At 52.3% G+C, this 17,829-nt stretch overlaps 1 long non-coding RNA gene across 1 annotated transcript; it reads left to right on the forward strand.

Moving 5' to 3' along the window:
- The first annotated feature begins 7,175 nt into the window (after positions 1-7,175).
- On the forward strand, positions 7,176-9,276 carry LOC149122374 (uncharacterized). The gene is made up of 3 exons (XR_016220270.1): positions 7,176-7,773; positions 7,883-8,441; positions 8,835-9,276. It is a non-coding gene; the product is annotated as an uncharacterized LOC149122374 (long non-coding RNA).
- Positions 9,277-17,829: the final 8,553 nt, after the last annotated feature.

The following is a 17,829-nucleotide window of genomic DNA, read 5'->3' on the forward strand; positions in this document are numbered from 1 at the left end:
GAGTGAGATGGGACTAAGTCTTGCTCTGGGAACGAGCCACCAGCCTTAGAACCCTGACCTTCAACAGACTTCAGTTCCAGAGTGGATCTACTTGCTCATAATCCCTACACCAAACTTACTAGCTTTCTAGGACACTTTGCTCCCCAGAGGAAAAGCCACTGAAACTATCCACTGCATCGTAGGGAACAAAGGGACTGGGGACAGAGGAAAACTGGGTAATTTAAGCTAGACCCATCACCTCTGACTAAGCCATTATCACACACACACACACACACACTCAGGTTTGCAACTATCCAGCTGTGCGATTACACACAAAAAATGGCCAACCCTGGCTTTCTCCCTAGCCCAGGAGACCAGCACAGACCACTTCCCACGGCTCCTTCTCCCAACAACCACAGCAGGAACACTACAAGAATTTTGCACGCTGGACAGTTTTTCTTGAGAAAGTGTAAGAAAAATGGCACAGAGGGTTAAAGCCCTGGCCTGAAGCGCCGGCATCCCACATAGGCACTGGTTCGAGACCCTGCTGTTCAACTTGCCATCCAGCTCTCTGCTATAGCTGCCCCCTTTCTTCCCAATGCCTCTGCTCTTGAGACTGTTGCTTAGTCCATAGGGAAGTAGTTTCCCATCCCTGCAGACCTCAGAGGTAGGGCCGCCAGCCACAACAATGGAGAAGGCGCAGCCCCCAGGGGTGGGGTGAAGAGCTGTCCATCATGGACCTGATGCCCTGGACCCTGAAGGACCCACAGACGCCCACGAGATAGATGGATGCTGTTGTCTCAGCCTCGGTCTCCAACATTGTCCTGCTCTAGGCACAAACCACCAGAAGTAGAGACCTCTGACGGCAGAGGCCCTCTGCAATGTTGGGCACAGCCTCACCCCCACCACCACCACGGGACTTTCCAGGCTGCCTGGAGGCAGATCCACCATCTGCCTCTGCCTGGGTCCCAGAACCCTTGAGGTTTCCACCTTGATGCCCCTTACAGCCAAGAGCTCTAAACACACATCATTCTCCAGCACTGTGGGTTGTAAGCAGGCTTCTCCTGGTTTGCTCCAGCAATAAAATGGCCCTCAAATGCAAATTCAGTCTTGTGTTTCTGGTATGATTGTTGATGGCCTGGGCAGTGGTATATGAGGACCTGGGTTAGGATAGCATGGGACCCCCAGAGCCTTCCCCTGCCTGAGACCTGGAATGTGGTTGTAGGTCCCTGAACAGGGGTGGCACCACATGTCTAGTGTGGGTCTGTGCACACTAAAGCTCCCAGCACCTGCGTGGCTGATTTAAAACTCCTAAAGACACAACAACACATAAATACACATACACCCCAAAATGCTGTTAGCACTAATCAACAAGTTCAACACAGTAGCAGCATACAAAATTAACAACACATTTGCATCCTTTAACAATAAGCAATTTGAAACAAAAATTAGAAAAAAAAATCCCATTTACAGTTGTATCAAAAAGAACACCAGGAATTAATCCAGGAGGTGGTGCAATTACATGATGAAAACTACAAAATATTCATGAAAAAAATGAAAGAATTAAATACATTGAAAGATATCCCATGCCTATGTATTGGGAGATTCAATAATGCTAAGATCACAACAGCACCCAAAACAATCTACTAAATCTACCCTAAAACTTCTATGCAATCTTGAAGAGCCCACAAAATTCCAAACAATTTTAAAAATAAAAATCTAAAGTTGGAGGACCATCCTCTCTGATTTCAAAACAGATTACAAAGGTACAGCAACAAACCCGTGTGGTAATTGCATACAGGCAGATAAATAGACTAAACCTAACAGTAGTTCTGGGGCAGACACTGAAACCCAGGGATAGAGAGAGAGGGTCATCTGTGCGGGGACTAAGGGGGAATGGTATCTGGAGCGGGGGCAGGGGGAATCTCAAAGGGTAATTTTTGGGAGGTAATCCTGAGGTTCTGTGGGAGTTGACCAATTCCAAAACCTACTCTCAAGTAGAAAATTATGTTAGCTGTACAATATTTGTAGAAGCAAAACAACAGGGATGGGGCATATCTTTAAATTAGAAGTAACCAACGATGATCGAAGTGCTGAAATGAAAACCAAAGTAATTAGCACAATGGAATATATACTGTGCAAAACAAACAATCACATTGGTGCTCTTCATACGATGGTGTTGTGTAAGTTCTCCTGGTCGATAATCAAGACAAGCTTGGAGAATAGTGGACTATGTTTATCAAAATATATGAAGATTAAATTTGCAATGCATTTTGAAACACTAGACTTACAGTTGTTTCAATAAATACATAAACGAAGTTACTTGAGAACATGCAGTAACTAAAACTTAGAATCTGCAAAATGTCAAACCATAAGTTTTTTTTTTTTAAGATTTATTTTATTTATTTGAAAGAGTTACAGAGAAAGAGAGAGAGAGAGAGAGAGAGAGAGAGAGAGAGAGAGAGAGAGAGAGAGGTCTTCCATCTACTGGTTCACTCCTCAAATGCCTGCAAGGGATGAGAATCAGCCATTTGGAGATGGAAAGTGCAGGGCATAGGAAGAGCATTTCCTGGCAAGAAAGTGGAGACTTCAGGATGTTACAGAAACAGTACCCCTGATCTTTATTACCCTGATGAAGAGTCTTGGCAATCCCTTCCCCCATACACTCCCTTCCTCTTCCCAGCCCACCTGATTGGGTGTTAAGTCAGAGGGCATTTTCAAGGGTTCCTTCTGGTGGATTTGATAACCTATGTTCCCTTCGGTAGTGAGAGATAAGTCACCTGTGAACGTTCTCAAGCTGGAGCAGAATGAGAAGGAAGCTCTCCAAGCATGGGGTGAGAGTGCCCGAGTCACACACTTCTCCATCCTTGCCTCTCTGTTTTCCCTGTCCAGACCTCCAATGCCTGCACCCTCCACGCCAGTCCTCGCAGCAGGATCTTGGCAAAGAAGATGGAGTCCAGGGAAGCAGAGGAAAGTTTGCTGAGATTTGCCTGGGAGCAGAAGAGTTGTTTGGAGGCAGCTGCAGGGTAACCTGGAAAGCTGGGAGGGGCCCCTGGGCGGGCATGGTCAGAAGAGCCAGGAGCGCTTCCCCAGTCAAGTGTGGGAGGGTCTCAGGCTTGCACTGCATTCCCTCTGTCCACCTGATCTCTGCAGCTCGTATGCGCAGCTTGGACCATTGTCTACACAGACTGGTGGAGCGCCCCTGTGCACGGGGTCACCACTGCCCTCTACATCTCAGCCAAATAGACGCTCCAGAGTTGCATGCTGCTCCCAACCCAGATCCCCATAAGCCACTGCCCAGGCGAACACCAGCCACACCACAAAAGCAAAAAAGAATTTGCATTTTGGACCATTTTTTTCCAGGGCAAACCAAAGAGAAGGCTGCATACAAAGCATTATGCTAGCAGAAATGTGTCACCGCATGTGACCACATAAGACTGAGGCAACAGGAAAAGAATATCTATTCATGGCACTTGGCTGAATGGGGCATCGAGGTGGAAACCTCAAGGGTCCAGGGTCCCCAGGCAGAAGTGGAGGGTGGGATCTGCCACCAGCCAGACTCAAAGTTCTCCTGGTGTCGGGGCGGGTCAGGCTGTGGGCCTCCACCATCAGAGGTCTCCATCTCCAGTGGTCTATCTGGAGAAGGAAGATCTTGGGGACTGAGGCTGAGAAGGCAGCGTCCATCTGTCTCACGGGTGTCTGTGGGTCCTTCTGGGTCCAGAGCATCAGTTCCTTGCGGGGCAGCTCTTTACCCCAACCCCAGGGGCTGCACCTTCTCAGTTCTTGTGGACAGCGACCCCGGCTCTGAAATCTGCAGGGCCAGGAAAGCACTTCCCTGTAGATGGACCTGCGGTCCCAAGAGCAGAGACTCTGCATTGGATATAAAGGGACAACCAGGGCTCTGGATGGCAGGGGCTCAGGGCTGGCGGCCTCTTAGGCCCACTGATTTGCTCTGCAGAAAATCAAGCTCCCAAACAGAGCACAGGAAGTGCGTTTTTGGCCTCTCTGGAGCTCAGGTGGTCAGAATCCTAGGCATGCAGAGAGCAGTTCTAGGACAAAAGTCCACAGGGACAGAAGTTGGGCCCCCACAAGGGAGCCTCACGGTCCAACCAAGACATTGGGGGAAGAGCATCTTGTAGCAGGCTATGACCTAGGCTGGGGCTGTTTTCCTTTCCCGGTTCCTCCCAGATGAAGACCTCGGTTTTCAGCAGCTTCCGTGTTCCTGCCCGGACTCCAGAGGTCACTCTGGGCTTGGATCTGTCCTCCTCCGTGGGCGCTGGCATCTCCAGGCTGGGTCAGACACACTTCTTGAGGTGGCTGGGGGTCCACGGTGCTCTCAGCCATCGGCTCCTGGACGTCTGGGTCTCAACAGCGTTTCTGCCAGGATTGCACCTCGGCCGTGGCTCCCACACTGGCAGACACCTCGCGCCGCAGCCCATGGACTCCGGAGATCCCGTCTGCGCAGGACTGGGGGCGCTGGCACGAGTGGCTACTCAGTGCTTCGAAATTATCCAGGGCCCAGGCCCACGCCTGTTCTGGGCTCAGCCCCAGAGGCATGTGGGGCTCCGGAAGAGCCCTTGGCTAGCACAGCGCTTCCAGGGAGGAGGGGTGGAGCGCCATTGCTGCTTCTCTCCTGCAGGCCAAGTGTGTAGCTTCTCTCTGCTTAGAGGAAGGTGCAAATGAGGCAGTCCTGTCCTGACTGTGCCTTTGATAGTGGTCTGCCTGGGGATGGGGATGCAAATCCTTCAGAGTGAGGAGATTAGGCCAACAGCTGCATCACTAAGCTGCCTTGGGTGTGGTCAGAGGAGGACAGGGAAAGAAGGGGGTGGGGTGGAGGAAAGATGCAGTTATTGGCCATTGCTGGTCAGTGTGAAAGTCTCTCCTGGTGTCAGACGACCCACATACGCTCATGACTGATTCTTGTCCCTTCTCGAGGTTTCACAGATGAGCCTCAGTGAGATGGCAGTGCAAGGTCATAGCCAGTCCTCAAGTATGATTATGGTGTAGGGTCATGAATAAAGGAGGAATTCAACTGCACCAAGAAAAGCATTGTACAAGCTGACAGGGGTCTTCTGCTGAGACGTGGTTGGCAGGCACCAGGCCCGGGTCTCTGCGTCCCTGTTTGGCATCAAGGTGCTGTGCACCCTGGGAAAGTAAATGCTCCGTGAGGATTTCCAGCTGAGAGTCTCAGGGACTGTGAAGAGCAGGTCGCTGTCCAACTCTGGGCTGTCCCATGAGAACTCGCTCAGGGCAAAATAAAATAGGAGCTGCCAAGGTCCAGCATTGCCCAATCTGGGTGCCTGTGGCTTCCAGGACCCTGGGGACTGTGTTTTCCATGACTCCGGAGCTGGGGTGTGGAGACTTCCGGATCTCTACCATGGAGCTGGGAGAGCGCAGCTCCATCAGGGAGGTATCTCACCAAGGGGACCACAAGTGGCTAGAATTTGGGACTCAGAAGCCTCCACCTTTTGCCTTTTTATGTTGCCCTGCACTCGGGGGTGGTCCTAATCAGCTGATTGTAGTGTGGTTGGGGCAGTTAATCCTAGGAGCTCATTACCTGAGATGATGGGATTAGAAATAAAATGCACTCATCTGGGAGCAGGTTTCCTAGAATGGCTTAGTTTGGAGACCAAGAGCAGGAGTCCTACTGGCCTGGAGAGCAGTGCTGTTGTTGGAGACCATGATTCATAGAAAGGGATTTTCTGGAAGGACAAGGGCTAGTCCCACCTCAACATAATGGAAACCATGTATGAAAAGCCCACGAGTGCCATGCTCAACTGTGATAGACTAGAAACTTCTCAAGATCAGAAACACAGTAAGGTTATGCACGTTCACATTCCACTTAGTTCTGGTAGTAGTTCTAGTCAGAACCATTAAGCAAGAAAATATGTTGATAAGATCTCAATAGTAAGAAGTGAAATTGAGTATGTTCTCGTCACATAAAATGTGATCTTTTTATTTTATTTCAATTTATTTATTTGAAAGAATTGCAGAGGGAGAAGAAGAGAAACAAATTTTCCATCTGTTGGTTCACAACCCAAATGGCCAAAAATGTCAGGCTATGTAGGAGATCCCCAGAGACGGCCTGGGTACTCCATGCAGTTAGCCTGGCTGCTGGCAGGCAGAGGGAGCCCCAGGGCACTTTTCCCTCCACCCCCACCTTCTGCCAATCAGGTATATTGCTGAGGGGGGGCGGGGTGTAGGGAATCCCAGGCCCATCGGGAGAGATACTGTAGCCTACTAGACATTGAAGCTGATAGGAGAAGCATAGCATTGCCAATATCGGCTTCATCTAATAGAATAAGTTTGCCCTGAATTAGTTAGTCCCCTTTTGCCTGCCCTTTAAATAGTGTGCTTGGTTCAAAAGAATGGGGGACATAGGAAAACTGGGCAATAAAAGCTAGACCCATCACCTCTGACTAAGCCATGTCACACAGACACACACACACTCAGGTTCGCATTATCCAGCTGTGAAATTACATGCAAAATATGACCAACCAATACTTCCAATATTTTGGGCGACAATATGGTGCATTTCACAAAAAGATTTCCTGGTGCTGGTGCTGTGGCACAGAGGGTTAATGCCCTGGTCTGCAGTGTTGCCATCCCCTGTGGGCGCTGGTTCCAGACCCTGCTGCTCAACTTGTGAACCAGCTCTCTGCTATAGCCTCAGAAAGCACTAGAGATAGCCCAAGTCTTTGAGCCTCTGCACCCGCATGAGAGACCCTGAAGAAACTCCTGGCTCCTGGCATCGGATCATTGCAGCTCTAGCGTTGTGGCATATTAGGGAGTGAACCATCGGATGGAAGGCCTCACTCTTGTTCTCTCTGCCTCTCCTCTCTCTGTGTAACACTATCTATCAAATAAATAAATATATCGTTAAAGAAAAAAAAAGAAGACCTGAGAATCAAATTGCATTTTCTCATAAACATCAGGACACAATAGATTGTAAAGGAGGAACTTTCTATACAGGTTGTGTAGTCCCATCCCCTCCAAACAAACCTTCCCCCTTCCCTCCTAGCACACTTTAAACTTATCAATCCATAAGAAGAAGGTAACTTCCTATCATTTCAGTCATGATGATAGGATTACTCCCGATAGGATCTGGTCCTGCTCTCTGATGTGTTCCCACCTGAGCAAAGGTCTCCGCCCAAATCCACACCCTCTGATTGGTTTGGGGAGGGGCAGCACAGTATAAAAGAGGGAGGACCCAGGCCCTGCAAACCCTTCCTCCTCTCAGAGGCAAAGCAATGGAGCAGCATCTTTCCCGCTGTGTGCGGGAGGCCTGGGACTCCGCACAAGAGGCTCAGGGGCCCCAGGTGCTGCCTCCCCTGAGCAATCCCAAGTCTGGGCCCTGGGCGCTGCCCCTTTATCCCAGGTTGGGTCAACCTTTTGGGTGCCACGAGGACTTTGATGTGAAGCTGCTTTGTAGCCCCTGCGGACTTCTTGGAGGGGCCTGCCCACGACACAACCCAGAGAGCAGAGCCGCTGCCCCTGACCAAAACCCAGGAAGCAAAGCAGCCCTAGGCGCCGCAAAGGGAGGCGCAAGAAGCCTGAGAGCACAGCCGCCGCCCGCCCCATAGCCTCTTTTGGCCTGTGGATCCCAAGACGCTGAGGAATGAAGACTCCGCTGGCCCCTGGGAGCCACCGTGGCCGCTACCAATATTGCTGACTGAGGACGTGGCCAGCAGGACCTCGAAGACCCGGAACCGCCCCTGCCATCTGCCTTTGCTGACCCAGCACCCTGAGGACTCTGAGCAGACGCCTCGCTTGGAAACCCTGGTAGAACAAACGGTGGGACAGCGCCGGACCTCAGTCCCTCATGGACACTGGTGAGATTTTCTCTCTGTTCCTGAATGAAATTTTACAAACTGCCATCATGCTTTCTCTCCCATGTTTCTAGTGCGGCATTGGTGGAAGGAAGTGAGCTAAGTCTGATAGCGAAGCACCAGGATCCTCCTGCGCAGGACCTTCTGTGGCTTCCCTCGGCTGGACTCGCAGCAGGCAGCCGTTTCCTGTGCAGAGCAGCACAGGCGGGATGCACCATGACCAACAATGATCTGGTGTCTCTGCGGAGCCGGCGAAGACCCAGCAGACAAGTCGCAGCCTGAGACTCCACTGAAGCCACAAGGTCTCCTGTTCCATGGCCCCAGCTCTGAGGCTCCAGCTTCTTCAGGGGGCACTGCTGCAGCCTCCTCGGACTGGCCAAACTTCTAAAGGCATCTACAGGACGAAGCCTTGGCTGAGTTGTCCTCAGGGACTCCCCAGGCAGTGCCCTGCTCCCTCAGACTGTCCTTTCAGCCCCCACAGTGGAGCTGCCCAGCTGCCCACCTACTGCAGGCCATGGGAAGGTCCTTGGTCCCAGGATGTGAAAACATCAGCGACTTCTCTTCTGTCCTGTGGGGCTGGGTATCTTGCACTCTCGAGTGGGACTGCTTCTTTTCAATCCTTGCTCCCATGTGGTGAGTTGCTTTTTTTTCCTTTTAGAAGTTCTTTATATTTGAAGCACAGTGTGACATGGAGGAGAGAGAGAGAGAGACAAGAGACAGAAAGAGGGAAAGATCTTTCACCTGCTAGCTGCCAAAATGTCCAAAACCTCCAGGACTGGGTATGGGGAATGCATGGTTCTTAGAACTGGTGTCCCACTGGATCGCAGTCTCTTAACTATTTAGGCCATCATCAGCTGCTTTCCAGGTGCACTAGTGAGAATCTAAGTAGGAAGAGGAATGTAGCTCCATTGGGATGTCAGTACTGGAAGGCTGGGCTGAACTTACTGAGCCTCTCCTTTAATTTCTAAAGTGCTAACAGTGTGAACTAGAAGTTAATGACACTCATTGATTCATCTCCTTATTCAGGACTGTATGTGAAGGTGATTGGGATCTCCGGAGGACTCTTTGGAGGGGCCTGTTCCTGACACAGCCAGGGCTTGTAAACCCAAGAGCCATAGGCACTGCAATGGGAGAGAGCCCAGACGCCACTTACTACTTAGGCTCCTTAGACCTTGGAATCCAAGACTTTGACGAATGAAGACTTCACTGGCACCTGGGAGCCACCGTGGCCGGCATCAAGAATGCAGAGTGAGCACATGGCCTGAGGAGCCATGAAGACCCGGGACCTGTTCTGCCATCTGCCTTAGGTGACCCAACAAGCTGAGGGACCCAAGCAGATGCCTCGCTGAAGACCCTCAGAAACAAAGGGTTATGAAGTAATGGAACTCATTGCAACATGCTCGCAAGCAGTTTTCACTGGTACTCATTTGAGATACTCTGTCCATACCTCAATAAAATTTTATAATAATCCCATCATCCGTTCTCCTGTGCGTTTCTGTCTCAGCAGTAGGGAAAGCAGAGGTACTATGGTCTGGGTGGCTGAGCACCAGGACCTGTGCAGCAAAGGACCTTGGGTGGCTTTGCTTTGCCAGACCCCAGGAGGCAGCAGTCTTGGTCTGTGCACAGCAGGGCAGAGCAGGCAGAGGTCAGCCTTGGCGTGTATGTACGGGGGCTAAATCTGCGGGTCCCGCTAGAGACCCAACAAAGCAGCAGCAGCCAGAGTCTCCAGTAAAACCTGAAGCTCTCCTGCTCTCTGGCCTCCCACCCTGCATCCATCATGGGACCTTGCACCAGCTTCAAGTTGCTCTGCTGTGGCCTTCTGGGACTGTCCTGGCTCTAGAGGCATTTCCAAGCACCTGCCTCCTAGGGGTCATGTTCTAGGAACTCCTCCGGCCAGCCATTCCCTTATGCCTCAGACTGTCTTTGAGCATACACAATGGAGCTTGCCAGCCACCAAGCTGCTTCTTGCAATAGGAAGGTATCCTGGAGCCCAAGACATGAGAAAATCTGCAACTTCTCTTGTTGTGTGGACTTAGTGACCCGGATTCTGGAATGGGTGTGCTTGCTTTCTACCCCAGCTACAATCCGGTGAATTTTCTTTTTAATAAAAAATTCTTTTATTTGAAAGCTTTTTCATGCTCAGAGGGAAGTTCTTCAGTTAGGGCACAGGTAGATGGGAGGCATGGGGACTCAGACATCCTGCGTGAGCCTCCAGTGAGGCTGCAGGAGCTGGGACCTCAGCTGTGGATGAGGTCTCCCAGTTACCAGAGCAGAATATTTTGCCCTTCCAGAAGGGCAGCCTGGGAGGAAGTAGGCAAAGTCTCTCCCACTCCTCCAGGCCGAAGCAATACAAAACTCTAGGAAAAATGGCCCTAAGCAGTGGTTTAGGGTCCCCTAGAAAATAACTCTCTATAAATCATGGTCTTCAAAAACAGCGCTCCTCTCCAGGCAGTAGGACTCGTGCTCTTGGTTTCCCAGACCAAAGTGCCTCCTGGTAACCTCATCCCAGATGAGGGCATCTTATTTCTTTTTTTTTTTTTATTTTTAAGATTTATTTATTTTTATTTGAAAGTCAGAGTTGCACAGAGAGAGGAGGGGCAGAGTGAGAGAGAGGTCTTCCATCTGATGGTTCACTCCCCAATTGACCACAATGGCTGCAATGGCATGGATCCGAAGCCAGGAGCCAGGAGTTTCTTCCGGGTCTCCCATGCTGGTGCAGGGGCCAAGGAGTTGGCCATCTTGTACTACTTTCCCAGGCAATAACAGAGAGCTGATATCTGAAGTGGAGCAGACAGGATTAGAAGGCATGCCCAATTGCCATGCCAGGGCTTAGAGCCAGGGCGTTACCCAGTGCTCCACAGGGGACACCATTTCGTTTCTAATTCCATCATCTCATGTAATGAAGTGCTAGGATTAACACCCCCACCCACACACCTATCACTTGATCAGGACCACCCACAGAGCCAGGCAGTAGAAAAGGCAACAGTAGTGCCTTCTGAATCCCAGCAACAGGCAGTCCCCTTGAGAATACACCTCCATAATGGAGCTGCCCAATCCCTGCTCCATGATAGAGCTCCAGGCGTTCCTCTCTATACCCAAGTCATGGAAGCCAAGAACCCTGGATCCTGGAAGTCAAAGGCACCCAGCTCCACAGAAGCGGGACCCTAACAGTTCGCCTTTTATTTCGACCTGAGCGAGTTCTTATGGGACAGCCCAGAGTTGGACAGCGACCTGCTCTTCACAGTTGAGACTCAGCTGGAAATCCTCACAGAGCAGTTACTTTCCCAGGACACACAGCACCTTGAAGCCCAGGAGGAACAAAGAGCCCCGCACCCAGACTTGCTGCCCGCGACTCAGCAGAAGCCAGCCGTGCCTTCCGAGAGAATGGATCCACTGAGGAGCCCAACCACGCCCACGTCCTCCACCTCCCTCAGCCTGATCGCCCTGCTCTGGTGATAAATGACGGGGTCCCAAGACCACAGATGAGGAAGACTACAGGGAGCATCGCCCACCTGCCCATAGCAGCCACCATGGGATGCATCCAGGCTGCTGGCAGAGGATTCAAGTACTTGGGATCTGAGATGGTAACTTGGGTTCACCTCAGGGCTGGGGTGCACAGGAGCCTGGAGATTTCTGTCAAGACAGCTGGCCAGAGGACCCCGTGGGAACAGACAGGAGCACTTCAGCGATGCTGATGCACAGTGCAAGCTGTGCCTTCGGAGTTGTTTGTCTGTTTTTCTTTCGTCTTCTCAATAAAAACAGTCCTGCACGCAAAATTCTTGTCACGTTTCTGCTGTGGATGTTAGATAAATGCAGAGAGACCGTGAATGTTGGGAGAAGGTGCCCTGTGGACACAGGAAACAGGCTGCGCTGGTCACATACCGGTGCCTGTGTCTCCTGGGCTAGGGAGCGAGCCCTGGCAAGAGGAGAGGGTCCTTTTCCTCCAGAGCCTCCAAGACAGGCTGAGATGCGGGCAAGCCCCAAATCTTGACCCCTGGCCCTTTTCACCTCGATCCTGCTCATGGTGTCCGCTGTCTAATCCACTGCAAGTTGCCTCTGGTCCCCTACCTCTCCCTTTCAGACACAAGGGTCTGTGTTTTCAGGACCAAGAATCCACACAGGGAAATGGGACTCGGCAGGAGTGAAACCCCTGGCTTCCAGCTCCACCCGGGAGAGCCAGGACGCCTCCTATAGGCTGGGCTGTCTGTCGCTGGATGCCTTGGCCCTAGCTCCCCAGGAATTCTGCAGGCACCAAGTGATGGAGCACCCCTCACCCCCTGCTTCCCTGTTGGCCTCTGAAATCCACCCCGGGTGTAGGTCCACCTGGGATCCTAAACCACTGCTTAGGGCCTAGAGTTTCTTACTGCTTCTTCCTGGAGGAGTGAGAGAGACTTTGCCTACTTCCTCCCAGGCTGCCCTTCTGGAAGGGCAGAATATTCTGCTCTGGCGACCGGGAGACCTCATCCACAGCTGAGGTCCCAGCTCCTCCAGCCTCACTGGAGGCTCACTCAGGATCTTCTGAGTCCCCATGCCTCCCATCTACCTGCGCCCTAACTGAAGAACTTCCCTCTGAGCCTGAAAAAGAAAAATATCAACAGAGGACCTGAAAGAATTCTGTTTTAGGTTACTATGGACTGGCCAGGATTCTTAAGATTCATTGATCGGCTGCAGCCTTGTTAGTGAAGGCAGCAGGCAGACTAGGGGCAGGGCAAGGAGGGAAGGAGGGGAGATGTGCATGGGGGCAGGAGGAGTGTGAGAAGCTGCAGACCATAGAGGGGAGGGTGGAGAAATGAGAGAGAGCAGTGCAAATGCTCGGGGGGCAACTGCAAGCCCAGAAATGGCCTCACCGCCTGAGAGGCCAGTGTGAAGAAGCAGGAACATCTCCCCGTCAAGTGCAGCTGTCAGTCTGCTCTGTCTGCCGGTTGCACACTTGCAGGTTCAGGACGTGTAGACAAGTGTGACGATCAGCCACACAGGTGCTGGGAGCTTTCCTGTGCACAGGCCATGGCCCAAACCCGAAACATGGTGCCACCCCTGTGCAGGGACTCACCGCCACACTCCAGGTCTCAGCCAACAGGAGGCTCTGGGGGCCCCACAGATAATATCCCAACCCAGGTCCTCATAACCACTGCCCAGGCCATCAACAGTCATACCAGAAACACAAGATTTTCACATTTCAGAGCCATTTTATTGCAGGGCCAAACCAAGGAGAAGCCTGCGTACAATGCACAGTGCTGGCACAAATCTTGTCATTGCGTTTGCACCAAGACAGAAGGCAACAGGAGAACCACAGCTATTGACAGCACATTTCTGTATGGGACATGGAGGCAGAAACCTCAAGGGTCCTGGGACCCAGGTAGAGACAAAAATGTTAAAGCTGCCTCCTACTAGCCTAGAAAGAGCCCGTGATGGTGGCAGGGTCAGGCTGTGCCCAACATTGCCATCAGAGGTCTCCAGCTCTGGTGGTCGGTGCCAGCTGGAGTCTCGGCTGCTCTTCTTACAATCCACGCTCATACTAATGCCCCTGGGAAGTCCTCAAATGATGGCTCAAGTCCCTGGGCCCCTACCACCCAAATGGGCCTGGGTGCAATTCCTGCCTCTTGGGTTCAGCCTGACCAAACCCTGGCTACTGCGGGTATTTGCAAAGTGAACCAGGGTATGGAAGATTGATCTCTCTCTCCTTCCCTCTCTCCATCCTTCCTCTCCCACTCTCTAGCTCTGTCTTTCAAATTAATAAACAACTCTTTAAAAATAAATGATTTAAAGACATTTTGATTTTTTTTCTGTAGGTGTGAACTTCCTCAACAGTGTAGAATAAGACTAGAGACTGAAGCCTGAATGTGGGGAGAGTGTAGGAGTGCTGAGTAGAAGACTTCAGAGGACTGATTGTGTAGAGGCTTCAAAATGAAAGATTCTGAACTTTCTTTCATCCTGGGCAATCCCTGACTAATGTGGACATTCGGGGAGTGAGCTAGCAGATGGAAGATTTCCCTCTCTCTCTCTCTGTGTGTGTGGGTGTGTGAGTGGTGGGAAAGAAACAGAGTGAGAGAGAGAGAGACTCTGCCTTTCAAATAAATCATTTAAAGAGAAAATGTCACCAGGTTGGAACTACGACTGAAACCAGCATTCTCATTCTAGAATCCAGGCTCGCTAAGCCCCCCATGCAAAAGAGAAGTGGCTGGTATTTGGGTGTTCTGCACCCAGGACCTGCCCATCCCATGGTGCAGTGGCCACTGGTCAGCTCCATTGTGTGGGCTGAAAGGACAGACTGAGGCAGAAGCCTGAGAGTTCCTGAGAGACTGAGGAGTGTGGACCACAGGAGGCTTGTGCAGGAGCTGCCTCTGGACCCAGGGACTGTCCCAGGAGGCCAGAGCACAGCCATCTGCAGATGGCGGGAGGGCCCCTGAGATGGACCCCGAGCTGGGCCATGGAGCAGGAGCATTTGTGGCTCATGTGCGGTGTCTGGCTTTTGCTTTTTTGCAGGTTCTCTAGATCCCCGAACCACCAGCCCAGTGGAAGAACAGCCACTCCCAGGCCTGTCCACCAGGCTGTGCATAGGAAAACAAAGGCTGAAGCCAAGCCAAGCTACGGATGGTCCCGTGTTGGTAGGATCCTGGGTTCAGCCATCTGACCCTTCTGCTTCTCCTCCCACAGCAAAACCAGAAACAAATGGGAGAAAGTATGATGACATTTTGTCAAATTTTATTGAGGAACGGACAGGAAATCTCACAATGTCAATGAGGGGAAACTTCCCGCGTGGTTCTTTCACTGAGGTCCGTGCTGCACAACCATTTGTTCTTTGAGGGTCTTCACTGAGGCCTCTGCTTGGAGACCTCAAGGTGGGGGGGCAGCAGAGGCAGAAGGCAGAACGGGTCCCGGGTCTTCAGGACTCCAGCGGCCATGTTGTCAGTCAGGGATCCTGATGCAAGCTCTGGTGGCTTCCAGGGACAGCGAAGTCTTTATGCGTCAGTCTCAGCATCCAGAGGCCAAAGCATGGTGTCTCCTGGGCTCATGTAGCTTTCGCTTCCCTTTGCAGAACTTATGGGTCCTTCCAGAATTACGATCGATGTTCTATGGCGGTGAACCTGCTCTGAGTTGTATCACAGGCAGACCCTTCAAGAAGTCCACTAAGGCCACAAGCAGCATCACATACAGTCAAGAATCTTTTTATTGAATTGGTGAGTGTCATTACCTTCTAGGGCACATTGATATCATTTCTTAGAACAACTCTTGGGGAAACAAAGGAGAGGGGCTGGCCTTTGGCACAGTAAGTTAGGACCACTCTTCAGGTCCTGACATCCCATATGGAGCTGCATTCCACTTCCTACTTAGATTATCACTAGTGTGCCTGGGAAGCCAGCTGATGATGGCCTAAATAGTTAAGAGGCTGCCATCCAGTGGGACACCCAGAGGGAGTTCCAGGCTCCTGGCTTTGCCCATGCCAAGAACTGGTGTTTGTTGCTATATGGCCAGACAACTAGCAGATGAAATCTCTCTCTCTCACTCTCTCTTTCTCATCTCTCCTCCATGTAACTCGTTGGCTAAATAAAATAAACATTTAAAGAAAAAAACGAAGTCACCACATAGGAGCAGGATTGAACACAAGCAGTCCCACTGGAGAATGCAAGAGCCCCAGCCCCACAGGAAAGAAGAGAAGTCGCTGATGTTTTCACGTCCTGGGACCAAGGACCTTCCCATGGCCTGCAGCAGGTGGGCAGCTGGGCAGCTCCACTGTGGGGGCTGAAAGGACAGTCTGAGGCAGCAGGGCACTGCCTGGGGAGTCCCTGAGGACAGCTCAGCCGAGGCTTCGTCCTGTAGATGCCTTCAGAAGCTTGGCCAGTCCGAGGAGGCTGCAGCAATGCCACCTGAAGAAGCTGGAGCCTCAGAGCTGGGACCACGGAACGGGAGACCTTGTGGCTTCAGTGGAGTGTCGGGCTGCCACTTGTCTGCTGTCCGCAGAGACACACAGGTCCATGTTGGCCACGTTAGACCCTCCTGCATTGCTCTACACAGAAAACCGCTGCCTACCGCGAGTCCAGCCAGGGGAAGCCACAGAAGGTCCAGCGCAGGAGGATCCTGGCGTTCGTTTACTGGACCTTGCGCACCTCCTTCCGCACCTCCTTCCTCCAACGGCCGCACTAGAAACATGCGGGAGAACGCATGATGGCAGTTTGTAAAATTTCATTCAGGAACAGAGAGAAAATCTCACCCATCTCCACGAGGACTGAGATCCGGCGCTGTACAGCCGTTTGTTCTACCAGGGTCTCCAAGCGAGGCATCTGCTCAGAGCCCTCAGGGCGCTGGGTCGGCAAAGGCAGATGGCAGTGGTGGTCCCGGGTCTTGGCGGTCCTGCTGGCCACGTCCTCAGTCAGCAATATTGGTAGCGGCCACGGTGGCTCCCAGGGGCCAGCGGAGTCTTCATTCCTCAGCATCTTGGGATCCAGAGGCCAAAAGAGGCTATGGGGCGGGCAGCGGCTGTGCTATCAGGCTTCTTGTGCGTCCTTCCAGCTAAGGTGGTCAGAATCCTAGGCATGAAGAGGGCAGTTCTGGAACAAAAGTCCACAGGGGAAGAAGGAGGGCCCTCACCTGGGGCCTCGCACTTCCTCCAGGCCATTGGTGGAAGAGTGTCTTGGAGCTGGCTGTTTCCCAGTCTGGGGCTCCTTTCCTTTCCTGGTTCCTCCCAGATGAAGTCCTCGGTTTTCAGCAACTTGCGGGGCCGGCCAGGACTCCAAGGGTCGCTCTGGGCATCGGTCTGTCCTCCTCCGCGGGCGCTAACATCTGCAGGCTGGGTCAGACACACTTTTTGAGGTGGCTGGGGGTCCACAGTGCTCTCAGCCATCGGCTCCTGGACATCTGGGTCTCGACAGCGTTTCTGCCCGCATTGCACCTCGGCCGTGGCTCCCACACTGGCAGAAGCCTCGCGCCGCAGCCCGTGGACTCCAAAGTTCCCGTCTGCGCAGGACTGGGGGCGCTGGCACGAGTGGCTGCTCAGTGCTTCGAAGTTATCCAGGGCCCAGGCCCATGACTGTTCTGGGCTCAGCCCCGGAGGCATGTGGGGCTCCAGAGGGGCCCTCGGCCAGCACAGCGCTTCCAGGGAGGAGGGGTGGAGCGCCATTGCTGCTTCTCCCTTGCAGGCCAAGTGTGTGGCTTCTCTCTGCTCAGGGGAAGGTGCAAATGAGACAGTCCTGTCCTGACTGAGCCTTTTATAGTGGTCTGCCAGCGGGTGGGATGCAAATCCCTTCAGAGTGAGGAGATTAGGCCAACAGCTGCATCCCTGAGCTGCCTTGGGTGAGGTCAGATGAGGAAAGGGAAGGAAGGGGGTGAGGTGGAGGAAAGATGCAGTTATTGGCCATTGCTGGTCAGTGTGAAAGTCTCTCCTGGTGTCATATGGCCCACATACACTCATGACTGATTCTTGTCCCTTCTGGAGGTTTCAGAGATGAGCCTCAGTGATGGCAGTGCAAGGTCACAGCCAGTTCTCCATGGAGTTGTTTAGGACCTGGATCTCAAGGATGCTTATGGGGTAGGGTCATGAACAAAGGAGGAATTCCACTGCACCAAGAAAAGAAGAGTCCCAAGAAGGGGGCATCTGCTGTGTCGGGGTCGGCAGGCACCGGGCCTGGGTCTCTGTGTCCCTCTTGGGCTTCAAGGTGCTGTGCACCCTGGGAAAGTAACTGCTCCGTGAGGATTTCCAGCTGAGAGTCTCAGGGACTGAAGAGCAGGTCTCTTTCCAGCTCTGGGCTGTCCCATGAGAACTCGCTCAGGTCAAAATAAAATAGGAGCTTCCAAGGTCTGGCGTTGGTCAATCAGGGTGCCTGTGGCTTCCAGGATCCTGGGGACTGTCTTTTCCATGATTGGGAGCTGGGGTATGGGGACTTCCAGGTCTCTACCATGGGAGAGGCCAGCTCCATCAGGGAGGTGTCACACCAAGGGGACCACAAGTGCCTGGAATTTGGGATTCAGAAACCTCCACCTTTTGCCTTTTTCTATTGCCCTGCCCTCGTGGGTGGTCCTAATGGGC

The sequence above is a fragment of the Oryctolagus cuniculus genome, chromosome 14 (genome assembly GCF_051225735.1).
Source record: "Oryctolagus cuniculus isolate XC-2025 breed Fujian yellow rabbit chromosome 14, ASM5122573v1, whole genome shotgun sequence".
NCBI lineage: Eukaryota > Metazoa > Chordata > Mammalia > Lagomorpha > Leporidae > Oryctolagus > Oryctolagus cuniculus.